The sequence below is a fragment of the Sinohyriopsis cumingii genome, chromosome 1 (genome assembly GCF_028554795.1).
Source record: "Sinohyriopsis cumingii isolate HCF-2022 chromosome 1, ASM2855479v2, whole genome shotgun sequence".
Lineage (NCBI taxonomy): Eukaryota > Metazoa > Mollusca > Bivalvia > Unionida > Unionidae > Sinohyriopsis > Sinohyriopsis cumingii.
This window is the reverse complement of record NC_142961.1, coordinates 94,489,771-94,512,093: the sequence shown is the minus strand read 5'-3', so window position 1 is coordinate 94,512,093 and position 22,323 is coordinate 94,489,771. Positions and strand designations below refer to the sequence as shown.

The window sequence follows — 22,323 nt, the reverse complement described above, 5'->3', positions numbered from 1 at the left end:
ACATCGGTAATAAATTTGTTCATACGTTAGGAGAGTGACTAATATAGATAAAAGATGAATAAAAAAGCACGCACGAATATCCCAAGATGGTGCAAAGATTAAACCCGAGCAACGAGTCAACTTCTTAAACTTGTTCTGAACTGAACGAGTTTTTCTGTTATTTTTTCTTGGAATTGCTTGTAATATTTTGCTCGTTCATTTAGTCAGCGGAATTCGTACATGAAGATGGTCTACACGACAGTTCTACATTTATTATTTTAGCAATTCCGACTGCACGCATGGACAGGCAGATCTAACTGGACAAGATAACACAAATGTTATACAGTTTGGAAGTGGAGGTGTATCTCGCTTCCAGTTTGACGTATGGAATGTGAGTAAACGTATTTCAAGACAGTGGAAGGATATTATCTCGAAGTGACAAAATATAATTTCCAGCAAAAATCACATGTATGTATGTATGTATGTATGTATCAACTTTTTTGCAATATTCTTCTACATTGCTCTAAATATTTCATGAAACAGATAACATACATTTTACATTAACATTGTACGTAGGATAGATTACATTTTATTTTCACTGTCTGCACGATTTAAAATCAAGTTTGAAAACAATGTTTTCAGAGGGAGGTGTCCAAGTGCGAGTAAATGTGACAGATGTCGATAGTGAAGCTAGTCAACCAGTGGATTACTTTATTTACAACTTTTCAAGTGCTTATATAGGATTAAACCAAACAGTGGCACAAGAAAGGAAGCAGGATATATCTGGAAACAGACCGAATCAACAAACTAAGTGAGTATTCACAATAAATTTTAAATGTAGCTTGATGTTTAACGGCAAATCCGATGTATTTGGAGTAGTCATGCCCAGAGACACTTGCCAGCGGTTGACCTCACTTGTACGATTTGAAACCGACCTCCGTCACTTCAAATACATGTATTAGGATGAATGTACATGTATTAGGATGAAAATATTTACATCAGGATGAAGATGTACGCATGTGTTAGGAGGAAGATATTTGCATGTATTAGGATGTAAATATATAAATGCATATATACATGCATAATACCAAATATACACATGTACAAGGATGAAAATATATACATGTATTCGGATATTTATCTTGAAACGTACTGAAAATAAATATTCTGCAAATGTTTGCGAACTTACATCATGAGTTCCACAAGTACTTTCATGCTCATTGTAAACACGTATGTTTGACAAATACAATAATACTCTAATAGCTCCTCAACAATTTAGGATTTTATATCAAGTGCATACCCTAATCAAGGTGAATAATAGTGGAGAGTTCTGATTATGGGACTTTTGCTATATTTGTCGTTTGAGGCGATATGGCAACAATTAGACTTATTGAAATTAGGTGAAAAGGAATATAGAGACATTGTGAATTTAACATGGGAATGGCACATGGGGGATGGATGACGTCATGGGGTTTATAGGGTCAAAACTTTTTACAGGGTGAAATGCATTTATAGGGACAAAGGTTGCTAGGGACAAACATAGGCATACATAAACAAACAAATACACATCCAAACAAAGGAGACGGAAACAAACAGAAAAGAGGACAGAGATGTTCCAAAGAAGGCTCACAGACAGAATAGAGACTCCAAAAAAGAAAAGTCTATTGTATGTGTACAAAACGTTTATTCAAGTGTATACATGGGCTCTCTAGCCTGTGCTTTGCTCTACGCACTATCCATTTAAGATACACAAATTTGGACATGGAGCAAACATAATTACAAGTTATCTATTTCTAGAAAACTACTTTTAAAAATGAAAGGTCATGCCTTCAAAAAACACTTCATACGAAAGGTATTTATATTTCATAAAATAATGATATTTTTCATGCTACAATTAATATCCATTTTGAAGAAAAAGCTCAAACAAAACCAGAAATAAACTATGATATAGGTCAAAGGTTTTGCTTCTCTTGTTATCGGCTACCATTTGTGGCCTAGCGTAGATGTTTCCCATCACGTACAGCAGCAGGGAAGTTCTACAGACCAGACCCCCAGACCAAAATAAACCTTTCTACGAGAACTTTCTCCGTAGAAGCCTCAGATTTCAAAAATAAGCCTTCCTGCGAGAATTAATTTGCGTAAATTCGTTACCGATTGCAATTTTTGTGTGCAAAAATCATTGATTTTGGACAGCAATTTTAGGGGGGGGGGTAGGAGAAATTTATTCCGTCGATGAAGTTTGCGAAGATTTGGCTGCCTTTTCATGAATAAATTTGATCGAGACCGATTCGATATCTACTACGCGGATCGTGAAGATTAATCGTGATAAAACCATGCGGTGTTGCCTGGGCGCGGCTGAAGAAAATTTTGAATTTGTTTATGTCCATATCGCCGTTACACCAAGTCTGATGAATATTTCTCAGCGTGTGAGTATCGACGCCATTGAAAACCGACAAAATGTTACAATTGTCCCTAATTACCTTTGGAATTTGCGTATATCGCTGTGTCACGTAAATAACATCGGTGTTCTTGTGTCTGCCACGCGAGAATATTCTAGCCGGATTAGTTTGCTTATCCAGCATTACATCATCGAATACGACAAGATTATTAACATCGCCATCTAAATTTTCCACGGATGGGGTTTCATTGATGTCTGTGATGAATTCTATCGTGCCTTCGTCGGTATTGTCGCTAAATTCTTTTAGCACTTGATAGCAACGCTGATCATCAACGGACGGTGCAACCAAATACAATTTATCCCATTTTAGCCATCGCATTATCAAATTTAGCAACAATTGCGTCTTTCCGGAACCGGACGGGCCAATAATTATCATCCTTATCGAATTCGGTAATACCGCGTTGTGTTTCGCTTGCTCGCGTTTCTTCGTGGCCGAAAATTCAATTACATTCATGTTACTAGAATATATGGATTTATATTGTGTTAAATGTCGCACGCGCACAGCTACGATAAATCCAACCGAAATCGTCACCCGCAATAACAGGAACGCAATTGCAGGAGAATGCGAAGTTTGCAAGACACGCAAATTCAGATTTGTAAAAAAAAAAATAGAAGAACCGGAGGAGACATTACCGCCTCCATGAAAAATCTACCTGGGCTGCCCTGGGCGAAATATCCCGGAGAAAAACATCTGCCAGGATACAATTACTGCGGACCTGGTACGAGGCTCGATATCAGACTCAACGATAATAATCAACCAAATCCCGGCGAAGATCCAGTAAACGCCATCGATAACGCGTGTTACTATCATGATCTTGCGTATCGCAGCGGGGATTTACAACAAAGACATCTCGCTGATATTAGGCTAATTCACGCACTAAACGCGATTCCTGACAAAAGTTTCAAAGAAAAATTGGCAACTTGGTTGATAAAAGGCGCGATGAAAGGTAAATTAGTACTCGGCGCTGGTAAATAATAATGGAGCAAATATATTATTCTCCGCGAGGTTTTTGGCGAGGAAAATCAGCAATAGCCAAACTCGCCAAGGCAGCAAAAGTAAAACAATCCACCGCTGAATCGTGGTTATCGAAACAGGCAGTCTGGCAAATTTATCTTCCTCCGCCTAAGAGAATACCGTATGCGAGTTTCTCAGTCAGCGTCCCTAATGAAGTTCATCAAGCTGATTTAATGTTTCTTCCTTACGATACCGTCGACGGAGTCACATATAAATATGTCTTGACAGTCGTTGATATCGCTAGCAGATACAAGGAAGCCGAGCCGTTATCGAATAAAACAGCAACGGAGATCGCTAAGGCGTTTAGCGAAATTTATTCACGATCTCCATTAACATGGCCGAAGCTTCTCCAGGTTGATCCAGGTCGAGAATTTCTTGGCGCGGTTACTTCACTGATGAAAAAGAATAATGTTAAAATCCGTCGCGGTATTGTAGGTGTTCATCACAATCAGGCTATCGTCGAAAGATTCAATAAAACTCTTGCAGAACGATTATTCGGATATCAGTACGCGCGCGAATTTATTCAAGATAATCGATCTCATGATTGGGTAACAAGATTACCTCATGTGATTAACGCGTTAAATAACGAAGTAACTCGAACAATAGCAATGAAGCCTGCAATTGCAATTACAAAACCGAATATACCCCTAAAGCGAGATTCCACAATTCCGCCTGTGCTAGGTAGCGTCACGGTCAGGTATTTATATAAAGAAGGCGAGGCCGAAGGAGGAAGAAAAAGAGCAACCGACCCAACCTGGAGCGTTACGACACACAAAATATCAGCCGTAACAAGATCGTCAGGGAGACCAGCAATTTATTTCCTAGATTCACTAGCGCCACAACGCGGATTTACCAAGGAGGAATTACAAATAATACCGAAAGATACTCAACTACCGCCAGCGTCATTAATGTGAAACCGAATTCTACCTGAGATAATTTTCTTACTCGAGACACGGCTAAATAAACTAAATTTGACCAGGAAATTCTATCATCGACGATCCAAACTTGGCCATCCACGGTTAATCCCTGCGACGAGTGTATCGTTGTTGCATATCCAAGTTTCCATGGCGATCTTTCTGCGTTTATCGCATCATTAACAAGATTAATATCAACAAGAATAATATCGTTCAGTACCAGGATCTTTTCCTCTCCGCAGGGTAAAGTAACACTGATATTTTGTTTCCTGGTATCAGCTGGCCTGTAACACAACGACACCTGCAATGTTGGAAATTTCTCGCAATGCAGCTTGAATAATATTTCCTGAATAACATCGCGAACAATTTTCCTACTAGCAACAATCAAATGATCGGGACGCCACAAATTTAGAAAAATATCCATCGGAGTCTCGTCGATTATTTTTCTCATCACATCGCATTGAATTTTATTCGGTTGTAATCGAATTATTTTCTTAAATTCAGTCAGTAAAATATCATCGGATCTATAATCGGCGTCGATTTCCTCATAATAGTCAAGGAAATTCCTGAGCCATTCGTGAGGAGATTCACCATCAATCGGATCAGGCTGGCCATGATCTCCGCACATTATCACGGCGGTATTTTTCTCCTCCAGCCAGATCAGGAAAGATTTTAATACAACTAAATTTACTGTGCAAATTTCATCAAATATTATGATCCTGTTGATATATTTATTTCCCATACGAGCCGAATCCCATAATCCACCGCTGTATTTGAAATAACTATGATAAGTACCAGAATCAACGCCGCGTTGTCTTATTTCTCGCGCTAATCTGTGAGTTGGAGTCAACACTATCATATCAGATTTCGCAAATAAATTTATCGCTCGCGTTGTTTTCCCGCTACCACAAGGTCCATTTAGGTAAACGAATTTACTACGTGAAATCGGGTCAAATGCAGATGCAGCCGTCGATATTTCCTCACATTTATCTCGATGAAATTTATCGCAATCTTCGACATCGGCGTCTTCACAGTAATCTAGGATATCCTCGTTTTTTATCCTCCAAGTTCCCCAAGAACCATCGGAGATTAAATTATCCAGCCTATACTGATATTTCTTATCGATATAAAACGAGTCCGTTGCGACCCTTACCGCGATATCAGAAAATTTATTTATCATCGACAGTAAATTTATACTCACATAAGCGAGCATCGATGATCTCAAATGCGTATACTGCGCTGATTCTCCGTCGAGATAAGTGATTACGGTACCCAATTTTTCTCCGTCAATGATAATATTTTCTCTGTTGCAGAATATTCCACGCGATACCGTATCGGCAATAATAAAGTCCATCTCGGCATCGTTGATAAATAACCTAGCATGCCTGTGTTTATGATCAACGGATCCTCCTTGAGTAAATTTGCCAATTATTTTTCTTCCTATATCCTTCGCGTTTTCACAATCCGTCGGCAACCACACTTCAGTTTGTTTTCTATACGATATAATCGCCTCGCTAACCGTCAACGATACTAACATTGACGAATCCAGCATATATCTCAACAACATTATAGGGACCCATCTGCGTTGAGATAAATGCCGACCAAACCAAATATAACAAATTTTATGTAAATTTTCAGCAAACTCGAATGAAGTAACACAAGCGAATCCGGTCATGACAAAATCAGGTAACGGTCCGTTAATTGCTACACTTGTCATTTCGTTGGTGGGATGGCCAAATTTAGCAAAATAATCCGCACAATCACCATATCCAAGGAAACTTCCAGGATAGCACGCGCTCATATCAACGGAGATCATATCTTCGAAATAATATTTGGTATTCCACAATCCGCCATGGCCGAATTCGATACAGCTAAGTTGAATATCAGCGAGAAATTCGTTCCTTGTAGGTTTCCACGAATTTCTTTCTCTGGCAGCGTGAGCGGCAACAGACGGAACCGTAAAACAATTCGTTAATAACTGATCAGGATTTGACGAATATTTCACCGCGATATTTTTCATAGATTCATGTAATTTTTCATCACGGTAAATATCTCCTCGCGGCAATATAAACTGATCATACTTTTCTTCGCTCGAAAATAACCAAACTGATATTGGATCAGATGCGGCTAATATTTTGATATATCGGAACATGGCATCGGAATTGTCCTTCGCAGAATTTTCCACAGGATAAAATTTAACAGCACGATCCCGCGGGAATATCATTACCGACTGCGACCACGCATGTGAATTATGATCAACAATTTCGATTGGTACTCCTCGAGATCTATACGGTGATGAGTATAATATTTCTCCCGATAGCGTTTTCACGGTAATAGGAAATTTAAGTTTCTTGCTCAACACAGCAACATCGTCAATCGATGCGCCATCAACAACTGTCTTCGCCCACGCGTTAATTTTATTCAACCTCAGCTGAGTCAGACCAGATCCACGACGAGCGTTTTTCATATGCTCGATAACACGCTCGGCAACGCAATTTATCATCGGTGATTCTTTCATCGCAGGTAGATTTTTCATGTCAGGATTATTATTCAACCGATAAATTCCATAAACAACAGCACTAGATGGATACGCCCTAGCATAATAAGGACTATCGATTCCCAATAACAATCCTGGCTTTGAATTTTTATCAAGAATAACGTTTTTCTTACCACCACGTATTGGATCTCGTTTATCGCGAATAATCCAAGTGTCGTCAGGCATTTGCGCAATAAATTTTATCCCAAAGATAAATCGTTCTTCCTTGTGTTCGAATTTTATGTGCTCGATTATATTCTTGGCCCGCTCCAGATTCATCGTAGCATCAACAGCGTTAGTTTTCCATGTCGACCAAACATGAATCCCCCCATCATCGAAAAATTCTTTTTTGGCACGATCAACCTCAGGAATGATATATTCTGCCTCATCAAGATCAAATGTATCCATTATTATATTTTAGACAAATGTTTAAATTATAATGAATAAATGTTCGTGGATACCAATCGGATCAACAAAATCATGCGACAAATCCTGCAGAGACGATTATTGCAATATATGCAATTCGACGAGGCAGCAAGGGACCACAACGGTGTTTAGTTTGTCAAGTTGGCACTCGAGGAAAGACACGGTTGTGTTTGTCCTGTGGAGGGAAAAATTATCGAGAATTGCTCAGATATTACAAAAAGAAATCTTCCTCGATAATAACCTGCGAAGAAGATTATATTAATCGATTCAAGGCAAATTACGATTTAAACAAACAGAATATTGTATATGGAAATGAAATCGACGATTCCTGCAATGACAATCACACACGAGTATAAATCGCATCCAACTATCGAGGGTTACGAGGCTTCATCGGATGGTGTTGTCAGACATATCAGAACGAAGAAAAATGTTGGTAAGGTTGATAATACGGGTTATCTCAGATTTACTGTCGGCGAGAATAAAAAACGAAGATGTACGACTTATTTCTGTCACAGGTTTATATACGAGTGTCACAAAGGACCTATCAAGATAGGCCTTGTTATCGATCATATCGATGGAAATAAACTAAATAACAAATTATCCAATCTTCGCGCGGTAACGCAGAGTGAAAATTCCAGATCTGGTAATACCGGTAAATATCCGAAGTATGCGAAGGCGGTCAAATCGATAAATAAAGAGACAAATGAAGAAATTATATTCACGTCGATGAGCGCCGCCGCAAAATATTTCAGTATTGAATCACGCTCGGTGAAATTCGCGGCAGAAAAAAAAATTAACGCAGCATTTTCCTACAAATTTTGCGAGTGGATTGAGTTTTACTATATTCCGATAATATCCGACGAAGAATAATTGAATATTACAAAAATTATATAATGGACGAAGAAAATATAAATAACATCATCGAAGCCATCGATGACCTGAGAAAAAAAATAAATCTCCCATCGGATCTAGACACGAATAAAATCCGATCCGAATTCGAGGCGATTGTTCAGGGGAAACTCGAATACAAATACACGCTACCATCCGAATACAAATTAATAAAGAAAATCCAAATTGCGATGTATCAATCGTTAGCTACAGTCAGCGATGATCAAATTGAGGATTTTGTTAAATTATCGAAGCTCGCGCGTCAGGCAGTTGAAAAAGCTAGTCGATGAGAGCAAGGCCAAGGAAATATCTTCCTGAAGAAATTCCACAAAAAAAAATAAAAATTAAAAAAAATCTTCCAATTTTGAAAATTTCCCTGGATTTTATTTATTTTTTTGGCCCGTTTTTCCCTGGCAGACAGATTCTCACGATTTGAAAATTTCCCTGGATTTTATTTTATTTTTCCCTGGTGTACAGATTCTCACGATTTCACCAGTAAATTGATACTAACAGTTTCCCCGCGGATATCAAGCAAATTTCCTTTCTGGTCCGTCAGTTTGAAATTTATCCTTGACAACAATCGATTATGACATCGCAGATAAAACGGATTCACCGGCTCCTTTATTATCAAATAACCCGGAGAAGCGCTAGGTGAAAACGAATACAATATAAATCCCTGCTGCGCTTGATTTGACTCTGACGAATCAACATTGTAGCTGCCTTCGACAACATCCGCGTGAAGATAAATCGCGATAACTTCCGTTATATTAACGATACCTGGCGAGATATGCCGCCCTTGCCCGGCGGGATCGTTATTGTGTTTGAGAATCAATTCCAATTGTACTTTTTTAGTCCACGCGGCATGTAACTTCGGAAATAAATCATCGATGGTATCAGTGACGGATTTTCTCATTTTATCAACATCATAATCGGGAAATTTGAAATTTGGTAGCGTTTCCTTGGTTAATCTAAATACTCTCATGAATTTTTGTTTTTCTCCTGAATTTTTGATCAACTCGAATTCGTCGAGGGTTCTTCTTACCAAGATACCGTCTATGGGGGCTATTATCTTAATGTGGGTAGCGTCGAAGATTTCCACACCGGGGGGAATTTTAGGAAGAGGCAACCACGAGAGAATTCTTTCGTTAATAAAAGTAAAAGCGAATATTACCAGGTTAAATTTGTGGTTGTTTATGAGGTTGATGGCGCTATCAATCAGAGGCTTGTGTTTGATATCTTGCCTCAATACCTCATCAGTAGTAAAATCTTCTTTTTTTGGTTCCGGTAGTTCTGGAGGAGCTTCCTCGTACCAACCTGGAATAATAAAATCTGATTTTTTTGGTTTTGCTAGAGGTGCGATTTCAGGCCAACCTAATATGGTCCTAATCGATGATTGGTAAATATCTACCATGTACGGCGATTTCACCTCTATCATCGATGACAGTGTTGGTTCATGCGCAGATATCTTTATTCCCGGAGTAGCATCGCCGGTTATATTTGATATCCTGCTGGTAAATTCCTTATCCAGCTGCTCAATTTCGTAACTGCCTGTTGGTATGCCAACGACGATCCAATCAGGTGTTCCATCGGGTTTGTTTTTGTTGGCAAAAACAAGCGAATTATTTGATAATAATCTGCCAAATGATTTCGATCTAACATTGGGCCAGCTGTTGTAGACACGCAATTGTGTTAACGCAATTTCTTTGACGCTGATTGGTGTTGGAAAATTGATGCTAAATTCTGGCTTAGTTGAGCTTAACGATATTAACGTTGTTGTCGGCGGTGTCGTGTTTGTCACGATCTGGGCTAGTTCGGACATTATTAATATTCATTTGTTCAATCTCCGAGTAAATACTTATCATTGCCGAAAATTCTAGATCGGAGATAACGCCGTCGTTGAGACTCTCCGAAAGCAGCGATGATAATTTCGAATACGCGTCGTTGATCTTGGTTAGTTTGTTTTTGTACAACGATAATTTCTCACTCGTGCACGAGGATATCTTTTTCGCTACGATATTGAGAACACCTGCGATTGTCGTTGTTGACGAGATTATTATCGTTGCTACGATCGGCGCGATTGTTGTTACCGCGGATAAAATTATTCCAGCACCAGCGACTACCGCGGATACCGTGTACACGGCGACGTCAATGATAACTAATCTACGCTGATATTTCTTTATTTTTGTTTGATACTCATCTAGTAGTTTTTTTAACGAATCCTGCCATGATCGCGCCTGATTATAACGGTAATCCGATGCGGTCATTTATTAGTTATTTATCTAGCCAATTCTTTGTAAAATCGAGGTTTTCCGTTTTAAACTGACTCGTGATTCTCTTCCTCGTCAACTGCGACCGGCTTGGGTTGACCGATTGTACCCCCAGTCGGTAAATATTCGAAAATTACAAAATAATACTCTGGTCCCATGTTGGTTCTGTCTAGTGGTTCTAGTGTGAAATTTGCGATGTTACCATCATCTAACATAATAAAGAAAATTCCCGGGTAAAATTCATAAATTTCATAAAAAGTCGATTTTATATTGAATTTTATCTTGGATATAACATAAACTCGATATATACCAGACATTGACGCGGTAAATTTAAAAGAATCATTATCGGGGGTCCAAATGGGATTTAATGATCTAGCAAGAATTATCACAGGGCAGTATAAATTATTTGTTACCACCTCATCCGGTATCGAAATACGCGCCAACGCAGGAATATCCAACAATGATATTTGTAAGTTAATATCGTTAATTTTTGTAGTTGCTTCGAGAAGTTTCGTGTTGATATTTTGAATTTCTCCGTCGTATACTGTTGTATCGACTTTTTGATTTACTAGACCAACCACCGTAGTAACCCTATTGTCAATTTCTATAACGTTTTCGTCATATGATGTTTTATCGACTTTTTCATTTACGATTTGGCGTACCGAATTAATATCATCGTTGATGGATTTTGTTTTCTCGTCGTGTGATGTTTTATCAACTTTTTGGCTTACTAATTCACGCATCACATCAATATCTACGCTGATTTTAGTAATATCCTCGTTGATTTTTCTTGTTTTCTCGCTGAGGTCGTTATGTGATGTTCTATCGGTTTTTTGAAATATTAATGCACGTGCCGCTTCAATATCTTTGTTGATTTGGGCGATATCTTCGTTTATTTTCTTTGTTTTCTCGGTAAGATCGTTATGTGATGTTCTATCGGCTTTTTGAAATATTAATGCACGTGCCGCTTCAATATCTTTGTTGATTTGGGCGATATCTTCGTTTATTTTCTTTGTTTTCTCGGTAAGATCGTTATGTGATGTTCTATCGATTTTCTGACCCATCGCGGTATTTATTTTGGTAATTTCCTCGTTGATGGATTTTACTTTCTCGCTGAGGTCGTTATGTGATGTTCTATCGGTTTTTTGAAATATTAGTGCACGTGCCGATTCAATATCTTTGTTGATTTGGGCGATATCTTCGTTGATTTTTCTTGTTTTCTCGCTGAGATCGTTATGTGATGTTCTATCGGTTTTTTGAAATATTAATGCACGTGCCGATTCAATCTCTCTGTTGATTTGGGCGATATCTTCGTTTATTTTCTTTGTTTTCTCGGTAAGATCGCTGTGTGTAGTTGAGGAGGTTTCGATGAATTTTTTTATATCCTCGTCGAGTTTTTTACTGAGATTTTTTGATGTATCGTCTAGTTTTTTAAGATCGTTAGTTAGCTTGGTAAATCTTTTTGTCACTCTGTCCTGAAGATCGTCGTGTAATGCTTTATCAGCCTTCAGAAGCAACGTTGCTGATAACTCTTTGTCGGATTTTTCCACATCCGCGATATTGGCCTTCAGGGGTAACTTCGCTATAATATCGGCGATATCAGCAATAGATTTTAATACCATCTCCGATTGACGAGTAAATTGACTAATATGATCGCGGTATTCGTCTCGCTTGATTATATCAGTTATTTTCACGTTGCTGGTTTGTAATCTTCCTTCGGTATTTTGAAAAACAGCAACTTCGCCAGGGTCCACCTCTGACAGCGATAGAAGATTGTTAATATCGCTCTTGGTTGCGAACTTTGATAGATCGACGTCAGTCACTTCTGCCTTTTCCTTCCTGTAGATAAATCTACCGTAAATATCAACCATGATATTTATCTACGGCGTATTCAAATACAATTTTGTGATACGGACCGGATGATTTTGAAATTGCATCGAGGACGTTAATTGATTCAGGGCCGCATATCGGTGGATCCGCTAATGTCTGCGTTGGAAGTGTCGAATACCAAACCGGAAGATTTAGTTTTGACACATAGCTGATAAATTCATTTGGCGGTGCTAATCCGTACGAATCAAAATAAACGACTTCGCGAGGATTAATTGCGTAGGCAACCCAGTGCGTGCCAGGGCCGGTATTTTTATCGAGATTTATTATTCCTGTCTCGGTAGGGTTTGGTTTTTCTGGTAGTTGATCTCGCATAAATACACCTCTGAAAAATTTTATTTTTTTATTCTTTGCTTCGCTGATCAAATCTAAATTTGAGGCTGGTAGACTCGTCTTAGGCCGGATCCGTATGGGGGGCGTCTTAGATAAAGGCCTGATCCTTTTTGTTGTTTTTGCAACATTTTCGCGATTAGGGGAGAGAAGGCGGGAAATAATCCTCCCTTTTTTTTACGGTATCTTCCTCCGGTAATTTTTCTTGTTATTGTGGAACCTATTTGGGAACCTACACCTGAGAGCGCGCCTAATCCTACTGTTTTTGCTACTGTCGGAAGAATCCCAGCTAGCAGTCCCGGAAGAGCAGCTAACGGGAAAATGCCGCCCGTTTTGACCATGTCTCTGATGGCGCCTATGGAGAGACTCACATGAACACCGGAATTCGCTGATTTGGCCTTGGAAAATCGTTCACGCTGACCTCTAGTTAGCGATAGTTTGTTAGGTCCACCGTGAATTTGATCATTTTTCAAAGTTAATTTCATACCGCATCGCTTTGATATCGCTGATTGGAGCTTTTTCATCTGACCTGGGGTCAGAGTTACACTGACGTGTTCGTATGGCATATTAATAATCGCTTAATCTAAATTTGGAATTTGTCACATGTTCTCGACAGGAGCATCGATGACTCTCATTCTGCCGCTGATGCCTTCCAAGATCATTGTTCTATCGCTGAGGATTACCGCGATGGCTCTTGCTGCTCCGGCTGTGTTAATTCTGGCTTTGAAATGGATATCGACAACGGATTGTTTTACCAAATCGAGATGCTCCAGGGAAAAGTAATAGATAGGATAGCGAGTATTAAAATCTAGCTGTGATATTTGCAATCTGGTATGGATATTTTGATCGCGGCCCATGAAACTTAGCAAGCGATGATACGCGCGGGCCGTCGAAAAATTTTCAAAATCGATGGCTATTTCCTCGGATGGCTCTTGCTGGCTGTTTATTCTCAGTGAAACGTTTGTTGCTGCAAATTTGTCGAATATCATATGACTGTGTTCTTGATCGTATCTGTTTGCGGCTTGAAGAGCAACAAAGATGTGTCTAGGTGCCGAAACACTTTGTTGTGACGCAATTCGCCAGGTAAATATTCCGTTGATATTAACATCGCAGGAGTCGGTCATCGTTGTCAACCAGGACATGACGGATTTTCCGCCTTGATTCATGAATGATAATAATTTTTCTTCCTCAAGTATCGATGGGGTTATCGCTGGCATCCACAAGGTAAATTTGTTTAGGATTACTTTACCGACATTAGCGGCATCCGCACTAGCTTCTCGCCAGATGGCTTTGTTACTGCCAGCAGCGTCTCGAACGAAAGTTATCGTGTGTTTTGCTCCGTAAATAACTTTTCGGAAATGCCTACAAAATCCAAAAATGTGAGATAGCGGAATTGCACAGGAAAATCTTAGTTCATTCTTAGTCAGCATAGCTCTTCTCGTGGCAAATCCAAGGTTGTAATGATCATTGGTGTTAATTATCATGCTTTCGACGTCAGCGTCAGCATTATTAGCGTTATTTCTCGGTCTCCTGACGATATACTGGACATGATCAGCTTGATCAGAATTATCCTTGGCGAACATCATGCTAGGACCGGCTGATCTGGCAAAATCATCCGAGTATCTCGCTAGGCCTATAATCGTCGTTGCTATATCAACGTTATCTGTAATTGATTCGATCTCTCTTCCATCGATCATGTAAGTGGCGCTCTTGAATAAAGCCATGATGCCGTTATTGACAAATCCGATTTTAAAATGTTCGCCAAAGTTGGTATCGTTTGTCCTAATAATTCTCCCAACAACCTCGATATATGCCTCAGATGGAAGAAAATATCTCGTTGTATCGTGAACTTGAATTTCCAAGCGATTATTTGTATTTGGGTCAACTGCGTCGTACGAGAAATACTGGAAATCTCGCACGGATGTATCTCTGCCTACAGGCTCGTCCATGTCAAACACTTCATTTGACACTTGTGCGAACATTTATTATTAAGAATATCATCTAAAACGAAGACCGCTACCTGAAATGAAGCTTGTATTTGCTAGATTTGTCTTAGCAATTTCCTTTGCTAGATTTGTGTTAGCGACTTCCTGCGCTAAATTTGTCTTAGCGACTTCCTGCGCTAAATTTGTCTTAGCAACTTCCTGCGCTAGATCGTTTATTTTTTTATTTGCCGCGTCGTTTATGACTTTGCTGATTTCGGGTGGCATTTCTCTGGTGATAGGCAATTTGACGGGTTGTTTTTTACGCATTAAATTTAATATTTTACTTTTGACAACATTGAAGCCTTTACTGGCCAAATTACTGATACCAGAAATGGCAGTCTCGCCAATTTTTCCTATTGCTTTTAACCCGAGCTGTTTGATCACGGGTCCAATTTTAGGTATTATTCGCGTAACGAGACTTCCAATGATATCGCCGAATCCATTGCCGTGGATATATCTGTACACGGGCAATCTAGAGTTTACTACGCGAACCTGTTTGGGTCTGCGCTGATGTTTGTGAACAATCATGTTATTTCAATTGTGTTGTTTTAATCGATGAGTTCATCGACAAGTTCCTTGTAAATGTGAGAGTCGATGACACCGCCGCGGAATAATCGCTGACAAATATCTGAGGCTTCGTTGATTATTTCACGAGAGTTATTTCCGGCTCGTTTTCCTCCGATTAATACCTCGAGGCGAGATACATCGTTGACAACGCTGTCAGGGCAAATGGTATATCCGCTTCCTGTCTTTGGTTTTGGTGTTGATGGTTCGTTAAACCACTCCGTTAACACGTCCTTCTCTTCCTTTTCTTTTTCTTTTTGTTTTACTTTTTCCATAAATTTAAAATATTCGTCATCACGTTTGTAAGGTGGTTTTTTACTAGCAAAATATATCCAGTCGATATATTTGCCTTTTTCAAGAGGTTTTCCACGAACACTGGGGTTAAAATATTTATCCCTATCATCATAATCCGCGGCAATATCTACTAAATTTTCTCCCCTTGCGATTTGTTCATGCACATCACGGGTAAAAACAATTCCGATAGCTTTATGAAGATTTTCATAGTCGGACTTCGCAGTTTCTTTCTCTTGTTGAGTTGATTTTTGCGATATCCCCGAAGATTTTTTTTCCTCTTTTCTTGCTTTTGCGAGATTCAGAAAATCACTATAAAGAAAACTTGTTTTCTTCGCCTCAGATAAATTATATTTAGCTCGAAATAAATTATTATACCAAGAATCCCGCGATTTAATTTTTTTCAATCCGTCTTCCGTTAAAAAAGCCTTTCTATTGTCAAAGGAATCTTCAGCAAAAATAGCAAATAATTCAATATCTTTACCAAAAAAGTCAAATTGTTCTTGAAGTGTTTTCCAACCACCCTCGGTAAATTTTTTTTTTATTATATCTCGAGGTTGAATATCTTTATCTTCCTCTTTTTCTTCTTCTTCTTCTTCCTCTTGCTCTTGTTCTTCTTCTTGCGCTTGTTCTTGCCGTAATTTTTGATCTTCATCTAATTCTTCAGGAATTTGACCCGTCCTCAATTCTGCTTGTGCTCGTGCTTGTGCTTGTGCTTGTTCTTGTTGTGCTTGTGCTTGTGCTTGTGCTTGTGCTCGTGCTCGTGCTTGTGCTCGTGCTTGTGCTTGTGTTTGTGTTTGTACTATTCGCTCCGGCAATAATCGAGTGTGTTGCTCGATATCTCTCGTCATAGGAATAAGACCGCGCTTCCTAAGTTCCTTATCTTCCTTTTTATCGCCGTATGCGACTTGCTCGATTGCTCCAGTGACTGGACTCAACAACTTTGACGATATCTCAGTAATTCCATATTGCGAGTATTCGTAATCACGAACTTTTTTCTTAAATAATTGTTTTGCCGGGATAAGTTTCTTTACTGCCGCTAATTCTTCTCGCGCTAATCTGGCAGAATGAGGCTCTCCAACTCTACTAGCTTTCCGACTCATATTATTTTCAACTATATTGTTTTAATGCGAGGTAAAATTAGGATCAGCAGCCAAATCTTCGCAAACTTCATCGACGGAATAAATTTCTCCTACCCCCCCCCCTAAAATTGCTGTCCAAAATCAATGATTTTTGCACACAAAAATTGCAATCGGTAACGAATTTACGCAAATTAATTCTCGCAGGAAGGCTTATTTTTGAAATCTGAGGCTTCTACGGAGAAAGTTCTCGTAGAAAGGTTTATTTTGGTCTGGGGGTCTGGTCTGTAGAACTTCCCTGCTGCTTCACGTACTCCCTAACATTCGTAGATCTGTTGCTATATCTATCGTGCTAGGTACACTTATCGATAAGCAGATCAAGTGCGGCCATTGTCTTCTTCTAGTCGAGGTACAACGTATGCCATACGAATGGTCACGTTTCCATCGGTGATGTCAAATTTTTCTCTCATCGTCTGCGCGTCTTTAAAAAGCCCTCAAACGTTTGGAAGAAGGCAATTATGATGGTGTACTAAACCCGAGACATAGAGGAGAGTTACATGTCGTGATACATAGATAGGCTAAAACGACCTCGATCTTTGAATTGGAACTGACGTTTGAGTTCCTCTAACAGTGGGTCAAAATTAAGTTCGTAATGAAAACCGCTGCTTCCTCGGGTGAAATGTCAGACGCAAAGTCTTTAAAGTTCACCGCGTAGGTGTAAGTTGTGGTCCTAAATTATCTCGAAATCGCTGTCTGAGTCATTTGGATGCTAAAATAATCCTTTAGGTCTATTGAATCCTTTTCCTTCTTGGAGTCACTTTGATGTGACGAAATGGTGATGAAAGAGGTCAATGATATTTGTTCCTTTTCTTTCTTATCTTGTAGAGTAGTTGATCTTTCTGACCAGATTTAAACAACGCGTGTGACGGATAACAAGAGTAGCATACACTTTGACCTACAGGATTGTTTGTTTTTGGTTTTGTTTGAGCTTTTTCTTCAAAGTAGTATGAAAAATATCATTATTTTATTAACTATAAAAAGCGTGTATATGAACTGTTGTCTTGAATGCACGAACTTTTATTTTTGAAAGTAGTTTTCTAGAAATAGATAACTTGTAATTAGGTTTGTTCCATGTCCAAATTTGTATATCTTAAATGGATAGTGCGTAGAGAAAAGCACAGGCCCATGTATATACTTGAATCAATGTTTTGTACCCATACAAAAGGTTTTTCTTTTTGGAGTCTCTGTTCTATCTGTTTCTGTATGTCTATGATAGAGACTATCAACCTTTGTCCCTATAAATGCATTTCACCCTGTAAATATGTTTTACCCAATAAACCCCATAACGTTACCTATGTTCAATTCCCTTTGACACCAGGTGCCATTCCCATGTTAAATTCCCTTTGTCGCTTTATTCCTTTTCATCTAATTTCAATGACAAGTCTGATCATTTTCCCCAGTGAAAGTGTCTGTTTCTGATTTTAGAAGAAGAAACAAAATACAAAACAAAAACAAAAGAAATTACCTCCCAGGACCCAGCCGCAAATTCACCTAATAAGCAAAGATAAGTTACGGCTTCCATGTTCGCCATGTTCATCGTGTGATATAGTTTTACTTGAAGTCATAAGAACCGTTTATAAATGTCTGGTATTTTAAAGAAGTCAATGAAATAAAATAAAAAGAGGCGATTATATTCTTGAATTTGACCATCCCGCTAAAAGTAAGAAACTTTAACGGATTGTAAGTATTGTAAAGTTAGGCATTTCCTACAGTCGTCCATGCATAACTGAAGTAATATCATTCGACTATATGCACATCCTCCAAATGCGTCATTGGTGTATTGCAATATCATTTGACTATATACTGTAAGCCTCCACAACCTCACTGATGTAATGCAATATCATATAACAAAAGAATGCACAGCCTCCACACGCGTCACTGTTGTACTGCAATATCATTTGACTACACAATGTACAGCCTCCACACGCATCCCTGAAGCACTGCGTCATCATTTGATAATTAGAATGTAATTCCTCCGCATAAATCACTGATGTACTGCAGTATAATTTGAATACATATTGTACAGCCTCTACATGCGTCAGTGTTGTAAGGTAACATCATACCGTACTACGATGTATAGCCTCCACATGTGTCAATGATGTACTGTCACGTCATTTGACTATAGAATGTACAACCTCAGCATGCGACACTGATGTATTGAAATATCATTTGACTATAAAATGTACAGCCTCTGCACGCGTCACTGAAGTATTGCGACATCATTTGATTATAAAATGTGAAGCCTCCACATGTGTTAAATATGTACTGCAACGCAAGTTGACAATCGAATGTACTGCCACCACACGAATCACCGATGTACTGCACTCTCATTTGACTATAGACGTACAGTCTCCACATGCATCACTGATGTACTGCAATGTCATTTGAATATGGACTTTCAGCCTTTCATGAGTCACTGATCTACTACAATATCATTTCACTATAGAATGTACAGCATCCACATACGTCAATGATGTACCGCATCATCATTTGACAAACAGAATGTATAGCCTCCATATGTGTCACTGGGTTGCTTCAGCCTCCTCCTGAGTCACTGATCTACTGCAACATCATTTGACTATAGACTCACAGCCTCCACATTATTCACTGATGTACTGCATCATCGTTTGACTATAAAATGTACAGCCCCCATATGAGTCATTGATGTACCGCAACGTCATCTGACTATAGTTTGTATAGCCGCTACATGCGTCACTGGTTTACTGCAATATCAATTGAATACAGAAAGTACAGCCTCCTCCTGCGTCACTGATGTACGGAAATATCATTTGACTATAGAATTTACAGCCAACACCTTTTTTAGTCTTGCATATGACTTAAAAAAGCTGCATTTTCTCAAAAACTCTTTTTTCCTCGGAGATGTGAGACAGGCCCATCGTGAACTAGTGAAGGCAGGAATCTAGGTGGTAAATTGGCTACCGTGCTGTACTGGCGATCCAGATGGTACGGGTTTGAATTCTAGCATCAACTCAGCCCGAGTCTGAAAGATTGGTCTGTCCTTGCCCAAGACATTTATTCCAATTGTATGAGAACAAAATAACGTACTTTTGTATGTTGGCCATGCAACGACAAACCAAACCAGACTTGGATAGAGCTTATTACTATGTTAAACGATCGCCTTAACACCAAAATCTACCCATGTCGCGCAGTTCTGCTTGTTCAGTGCTTGGAAAACATGGTGCTGGGAACATAACGTAGTACAAATTATGCTCATTGACGTATAGGTTTAAGAACAAGACTCAATTTTCCTAGAAGGTAAACATGCTGAGAGGATCTAATATATTCTTTTCTTAGTTTGAACAGTCTGACTTTAGGTTATGTACAATTCATCTGATCGTGGCAATGGGATAATGAGAGAGCTTGATCATCCCAGTTTACTATTATGCCACTTGGGAATGCAACTTTAACTGAAGGTAACACGTTTACAAACAATGCAGTGAGAACATATAAAAATTAAAAACTTTTGACACCTGTCTTTTGTTATTCTGTTCGCAACGAATCAGTCAGAGAAGTCAAATTTTGAGGGTTATCACATGAATGAATGGATTACGACCCGTGCGATACAACGCTCGCTATGCTAATGGCACGCTTTACAAAGTTGGAATTGCTTTCACTAAAAGCCATTGAAACATGTTTCATTGCAATTACACATACCAAGGGATCTCACTGCAAGTTCCACCAACTTAGTTTCGGTCATTTCACAACAGGCAAGAATGAATCACAAATTGTTCTCATCAGGGTGTATACAAAATACACACCTTATCAAGCTTGAATAAAAAGTCTGAAAGCATGGAAACCAAACCTAATATTTAATAACACTAACAATGACATTTTTCTAATATAACCATACTCTTTACTAATTACAGGTTGTTCTTAGGCGTTTCTGTTTTTTGTGATCAGCATTACTACGGCCACGACTGCTCCGTCAAATGTGTCGGCCAAAACGGGTGTGATGGTCACTACAGTTGTGATGATAAAGGGAAAAAGGTGTGTGGTCCCGGATTGTCGGGCCCCGAGTGTACTGAACAGATAAATGCAGGCGAAGCGGATTGTCGCGTCTACAATGGTAAACTAAGAATTGCAAAACCTCGATCTCATTTTTACAAACCAGAATGATTGTAACGGTTTCAAAGTACTAGCAGAGAGATACGGTCACGGATCACACATTCAATTTTTAAATGAATTATGCCTATGTTTAATTACCACTAATTTACTTAGACAACATCATTTACTAAACGCTTTTACAAATCAGCAATGATAGCACTTGTTTTGAATTCACATTTCTGAAAGAGTTTTAACATGCATGGATAGCAGTCTAAAACTGACCATGTCTGATGTCTCTTCACGTAGAATACGTCAGAAAATATGTTCCTACAGCAGGCTAACTTTAAGTGTTACGTACATAATTTTCTTATGTATATATGGACTTTAATCAAAGAGTTTCATAAATTTAATATTAAATCTGTACCCACTTGAGATTCTTTTTATCGCATATTTAATATTAAATCTGTAACCACTTGAGATTGTTTTCATCGCATATTTTTTATTGTAAAGGAAATAGATAGAAAGAAGAAATAATGTTATTCATTCTGACTCAGTCGATGTACCTTTCATTTATTGTGCTTAACAAAAGTCCTAAACTATTGTCGGATATTTGTTCAGTTTTATAAACATTACAATTTAAAATTTAATTTTCTTTTATAAATTCAAATAAAAGGAGTAATTGTCCTTCAGAATGAATGAATTAAATGACTCAGAGAACACAATTCTCAATACAGAATGTGTATGGAAGTTCCGTGTGTTATGACATAGTTTGTTTCATTGATGTTAGACTACCAATGTTAACAATGTTGATACCTAAAGTTAGTCACTTTCAGTACTGGAAGTTGTTGAATATTCATGTGAGAGGATTACTGCTGGATGACGAAATTCCATATTTACTGTAACGTGTGTGTGACCAGATATTTGCATTAGCTGAATTTCGAACAGGAGACAGTGGGAGATGCATCACATAGGAGACATTAGTCTTAGATCGTTTGAGCTATTTTACCGAGTAAAATATTTTGGATTGAAGGGCCTAAAATTCTGCTAGTAGAGAGGCCGGTTTATGTTTATATTCTTCTATAAACACAGGTGAGTTTATTTGCTTCTAGAAGTTAATATTTAAACCACTCTTTTATATAGGGTACATTCCATGATATAGGATTACCACCCACCAATCCCCTCATGCACGCCATCAATGGACATTACCCTTAATTTTATTTGTTGTTGTTGTTGAGGGTAAAATTCGCCCTATTCAGAAAGAACTGACCTTTATTTCTCAATTCCGTTTTGGTCAGTCGATTCTAAAACCGCCAAAATATTCATAATATTGGTATAAAAAAAAAAACCTTTTCCAGAAGGTGGGGCGAAGAAATTTTCCCACGATGGCAGCCAATATGGAAAGAGAATACTGCACAAGCATTTCAATGGCTTATTAAGACCAGTCAGAGTTATATAAAGTGATATGTTAACGTGTGGTAATATCAAAAATATCAAACTGCACACGCTATGTGGTAAATTATAATGATTCTTTTCAAGAAGACTCACCAGGACATGGAAATTTCCAAACAACATGATGATT

The 22,323-nt window shown here is 38.6% G+C and overlaps 1 long non-coding RNA gene across 1 annotated transcript; it reads left to right on the top strand.

The window, feature by feature from the left end:
- The first annotated feature begins 258 nt into the window (after positions 1-258).
- Positions 259-20,683, top strand: LOC149807371 (uncharacterized). The gene is made up of 3 exons (XR_016415099.1): positions 259-370; positions 624-790; positions 20,567-20,683. It is a non-coding gene; the product is annotated as an uncharacterized LOC149807371 (long non-coding RNA).
- The last annotated feature ends 1,640 nt before the right edge of the window (positions 20,684-22,323 follow it).